Consider the following 5,853-nt stretch of genomic DNA (forward strand, 5'->3'; position numbering starts at 1 on the left):
TAGCAATGCTAGCATAGCTATGTTGACCAGTTTTGGGTTTCTGAAAAGGAGCGGTGAGCTCCGGAGGTGTTCTGGGAACCCTGGTGGCTAGGGACGGAGTGACCGAACCCGAACCGGTGACGGTATGCTTCCCCCCACCGGCCTTACCGTGCTTCCCCCCCAACGGCCACTTTCCCTCCAACAGGATGTGAAAGTGGTCGTTCCTATGGCAACACAGTGATGCCTATTAGCGCTATATAAATAAACTGAATTGAATTGACGCTGCATATACTTGGCTGTAGCTCTGTGACGCAGGTTAACATAACATCAAGCAGTTGCCATTTTCTTAAAAATAAATCTGTCCAGTAACATCAAACTATTTTAAAAAGGACGTTTCATGTAGAGATTAATTACTTTTTTCTTTTTCTTAACTTGTTATTTTCTGTCAGTGTGATTTTCTGAGCCTGCTCTGATGCAGACTCGCTATTTAAGGGCTAAAGAGTCCACTGGCTGTATCCACTGCGTGGTTTGGGAGGCCCTTAATGTGGCGGATTAGTGCTCAGGGTTAGTATTCAGGGGGCGATATTATTAGTTATTTTCTGCAGGTCTGCAGGTCAGTCATCAGGATTAAATGTTATGGAGCCTAGGCAGAAGTTCAACTGAATAAACTGATTACTTACCCTCATCCACCTCCGACACCAGCTAATCAGCTTTGAACCACACCTCTAGGAAGCCAAATCAGCGACCAGAGTTCTTCTTAAAAGGTCTCCAATCCACAACTCCGTTTGCTACCCAAAGTGCAGGTAGCAGATGAACCCGATTAAACCAACCTCCAGCCCCTCCTCCACCATCGTAGCTAAAGCTTCATCAGAGCGTCATTCCTCTTACTGCGTTCCCTGTCTCATCTCAACAGGTCAGGCTGAAGACCACAATGTTGAGCCTGATTCTCCCAGAGGTTTCTTCCCAACAGGGAGTTTTTACTCCCCACTGTCGCTTCATGCTTGCTCATCATGGACAGGTTCTCTCAACCTGTGTTATCCAAGCTGGACTTCCATCTTCCAGGTCCCTGAGTGAAGCTCTAGTATCAGCTCATACAGTCCACTGGATCTCTCCAAACAGCTACAGCAGACCGTCTCTTCAACCAGCAGTCTACAGACTGACCAACTCCATCTATCTCCACTCCACCACCAGTTTGAGACCTGGGGGGAAACAGTCCTGTTCTTTACTCCATATCAAACAAAATTCAGCGCTAATGTTTCCTGCTGAGGTTATTGTATCAATAAAATTCTTCTGATAGAAAAAAAAAATCTTTTAATTGTCTTTTTCTTTCTGTGAGTTTTCCAGATTAAACTGCAGTCCAGCCTTAGTCTCCACAAACACCACAGCCTTCTCTCTTTGTCAGCTTGGCCAACTTAGATCAAAAATCATAAATGTAATTATTTTCTTAGGATCAAAAAGGCCAGAGTGGCAGTACAGGAGACGGCCTGATTTAAAAAGAAGCAGCAGTGTTGTAGTAAATCTGCTTTTAGGCATTTATCTTGTATTCACTCATTGGCTGGAACACATAACTTTGTGAAACCATGATAGAAATAGTTATCAGATGTACAGAAACAGAGAATCTGTTTAGCAAAGTCCTGTGGTCTATCCACTGCTCTGTTATCACTCAGACTTTTCACGTTAGTATTTCATTTAAAAGTTATTTTAGTTAAAGAGAACTTTACCAGAAAAGCTGAACTGGTGAAACCTGAATTATTGGTTTGGTTAATCTTTTATTTTCTCCCATTTAATTTGTCTATAATAAAAATATTACAAAAATACAGTTGGTATAGAAATATTGTTTCTACAATTTCTATTGTATTGTAGAAAAAATGTTTTAAAATCCCCCCAAATTATCAATCTAACATCTGACTGGGCTGCAGCCAGTCTGTCCTAATCTGTTTCTCTCTAAAATAGTTGATGATGAACTGCGGTCAGTAAGTTCGTGTTTATTTGCAGATTCNAGAAAGACGTTGAAGAAAGAACATGAATATTGTTCCAGGATTAAAGCTCCGACATTCAGGAGATCTAAACTTTAAATATAGCCAACTTTAGTTTTTATACATATCATGGTCATAATTATTTATATGTTGGTAAATCTAAAAATTACCAAAGAGAACAACCAGAATCATCTGCCTTTCATCCATGGCGATGTTGATCTGCATCTAAGTGACAGTTTCACAGGTTTCATACGGTGAAGATATGTTGCAGATTTTTCCGTTGAAGGAGATGTAGAAGCTGATTGGCTGCTGGAATGGAACATTTTGTTCTGAGGTTTTTCTGGGCGGGCTTAAATTCATGATGGTCATGTTTTAGGTTTTGAGGACCTGAATGCAGAGACCAGGTGGCAGAAGTGAGACTTGCAGATTTAAAGGGGTCATAGAACGCAAAACCCAGTTTCCACTGTCATAGATGAATAACGATAGTTCAGTGGGTGAAATGGACGTACAGAGAAGTTCAACCCCCTTCAACACCTCCGTTCTCTGCAAATCTCACAATTCTAAACTTCAACCATAACACGTGTGAATTCAAAGAAAGCCCGGAGTTGATGTAAACTCAGAGATGTTACCTTATGTGTTTCTGGTCTGTACTTTTGTCACGCCCTGAAATTGACATACAAACCAGGCCACTGGTTCACTAACCTAAATGCAGTTTTTCAGGCTGCACAGAGAAAGGGGAACATTTTCACAGTCTTCCCAAGGATCCAAAGACTCCACAGGCATGGATAATTTTTGTCTATCAGAAGATCCCTGCAGAGTTTGATGCTCAGTTGTTCATTTGCTCTAAACATTTTATGAAGACAGCTTTCAAAATCTTGGACAGTTCAAAGCAGGATTTGCTAAACTTGTTTTAGTGAAACGAGGGGCTGTTCCGACTGTAAGGCCATAACAGCTGTTTATAGCAATGCTAGCATAGCTATGTTGACCAGTTTTGGGTTTCTGAAAAGGAGCGGTGAGCTCCGAAGGTGTTCTGGGAACCCTGGTGGCTAGGGACGGAGTGACCGAACCCGAACCGGTGACGGTATGCTTCCCCCCACCGGCCTTACCGTGCTTCCCCCCNGTGATGTTGTCTCCAGGTCGAACAATCGTCTCCAGCATTGAAGCAGAAATGGAGCAGAGATTCCAGGAAAAAAGTCCTGAAACAGAAAGACGTTGAAGAAAGAACATGAATATTGTTCCAGGATTAAAGCTCCGACATTCAGGAGATCTAAACTTTAAATATAGCCAACTTTAGTTTTTATCATGGTCATAATTAATTATATGTTGGTAAATCTAAAAATTACCAAAGAGAACGACCAGAATCATCTGCATTTCATCCATGGCAACGCTGATCTGCATCTAAGTGACAGTTTCACAGGTTTCATACTGTGAAGATATGATGCAGATTCTTCCGTTGAAGGAGATGTAGAAGCTGATTGGCTGCTGGAATGGAACATTTTATTCTGAGGTTTTTTTGGGCGGGCTTAAAGTCATGATGGTCGGTTTGAGGTTTTGAGGACCTGAATGCAGAGACCAGGTGGCAGATGTGAGACTTGCAGATTTAAAGGGGTCATAGAACGCAAAACCTAGTTTCCATTGTCATAGATAAATAACGATAGGTCATTGGGTGAAATGGACGTACAGAGAAGTTCAAACCCCATCAACACCTAATTTCTCTGCAAATCTCACAATTCTAAACTTCCACTATAACACGTGTGAATTAAAAGAAAGCCCTGAGTTAACGTCAACTCTGGGATGTTACCTTATGTGGTTCTGGTCTGTACTTTTGTCAGGCCCCGAAATTGACATACAAACCAGGCCACTGGTTCACTAACGTAAATACAGTTTTTCAGGCTGCAAAGAGAAAGGGGAACATTTTCACAGTCTTCCCAAGGATCCAAAGACTCCACAGGCATGGATAATTTTTGTCTATCAGAAGATCCCTGCAGAGTTTGATGCTCAGCTGTTCATTTGCTCTAAACATTTTATGAAAACAGCTTTCAAAATCTTGGACAGTTCAAAGCAGGATTGGCTAAACTTGTTTTACTGAAACGAGGGGCTTTTCCGACTGTAAGGCCATAACAGCCACCAGCTGGAAGTATGATTCTGTCGCTAAGCTGTTTGTAGCAATGCTAGCATAGCTATGTTGACCAGTTTTGGGTTTCTGAAAAGGAGCGGTGAGCTCCGGAGGTGTTCTGGGAACCCTGGTGGCTAGGGACGGAGTGACCGAACCCGAACTGGTGACGGTATGCTTCCCCCCACCGGCCTTACCGTGCTTCCCCCCCAACGGCCACTTTCCCTCCAACAGGATGTGAAAGTGGTCGTTCCTATGGCAACACAGTGATGCCTATTAGCGCTATATAAATAAACTGAATTGAATTGACGCTGCATATACTTGGCTGTAGCTCTGTGACGCAGGTTAACATAACATCAAGCAGTTGCCATTTTCTTAAAAATAAATCTATCCAGTAAAGTCAAACTATTTTAAAAAGGACGTTCCATGTAGAGATTAATTACTTTTTTCTTTTTCTTAACTTGTTATTTTCTGTCAGTGTGATTTTCTGAGCCTGCTCTGATGCAGACTCACTATTTAAGGGCTAAGGGAGTCCACTGGCTGTATCGACTGTGTGGTTTGGGACGGCCCTTAATGTGGCGGACCTTCTGCAGGAATGGTCAAACAGAGGGTTAGTGCTCAGGGGCCGATTGTATTAGTTATTTTCTGCAGGTCAGTCATCAGGACTAAATGTTATAGAGCCTAGGCAGAAATTAAACTGAATAAACTGATTACTTACACTCATCCACCTCCGACACCAGCTAATCAGCTTTGAACCACACCTCCAGGAAGCCAAATCAGCGACCAGAGTTCATCTTGAAAGGTCTCCAATCCACAACTCAGTCTGCTACCCAAAGTGCAGGTAGCGGTCACGCTACGTCTGACTTGATTCAGATGAACCCGATTCAACCCCCCTCCAGCCCCTCCTCCACCATCGTAGTTAAAGCTTCATCAGAGCGTCATTCCTCCCGGACTCTTACTGCATTCCCTGTCTCATCTCAACCGGTCAGGTTGAAGACCACCATGTTGAGCCTGGTTCTGCCAGACTTTTCTTCCCAACAGGGACTTTTTTCTCCCTACTGTCGCTTCCTGCTTGCTCATCATGGACAGGTTTCTGCAAAATGTGTTATGCAAGCTTGACTTCCATCTTCCAGGTCCCCGAGTGAAGCTCTAGTATCAGCTCATACAGTCCACTGGATCTCTTCAAACAGCTACAGCAGACCGTCTCTCCAACCAGCAGTCTACAGACTGACCACTTTCATCTATCTCCACTCCACCAGCAGTCTACAGACTGACCAACTCTATCTATCTCCACTCAACCAGCAGTCTACAGACTGACCGTCATCTATTTCCACTCAACCAGCAGTCTACAGACTGACCGTCATCTATCTCCGGTCAACCAGCAGTCTACAGACTGACCACCTTCATCTATTTCCACTCCACCACCAGTTTGAGACCTGGGGGGAAACAGCCCTGTTCTTTACTCCTGTTCATGCATATCAAACAAAATTCAGCGCTAATGTTTCCTGCTGAGGTCTGAGCGCCAAAGACAAAAGTAATTGTATCAATAAATTTCTTGTAATTGAAAAAAAAATCTTTGAATTGTCTTTTTCTTTCTGTGAGTTTTCCAGATTGAACTGCAGTCCAGCCTTAGGCCCCGTCCACACGAAGTCAAAACGAACACGAAACGCTAATATTTTCCAGAACGTTTGTCTTAAAGACGGAGACGTAAAATAAATGTGATCGTCCACACGAATGCATGAAAACGCTGCAAAATGTATGCCAGGCCTGTAAGTGGCGCTGTGG

The sequence above is a fragment of the Cyprinodon variegatus genome, unplaced genomic scaffold (genome assembly GCF_000732505.1).
Source record: "Cyprinodon variegatus isolate N-32 unplaced genomic scaffold, C_variegatus-1.0 Scaffold524, whole genome shotgun sequence".
NCBI lineage: Eukaryota > Metazoa > Chordata > Actinopteri > Cyprinodontiformes > Cyprinodontidae > Cyprinodon > Cyprinodon variegatus.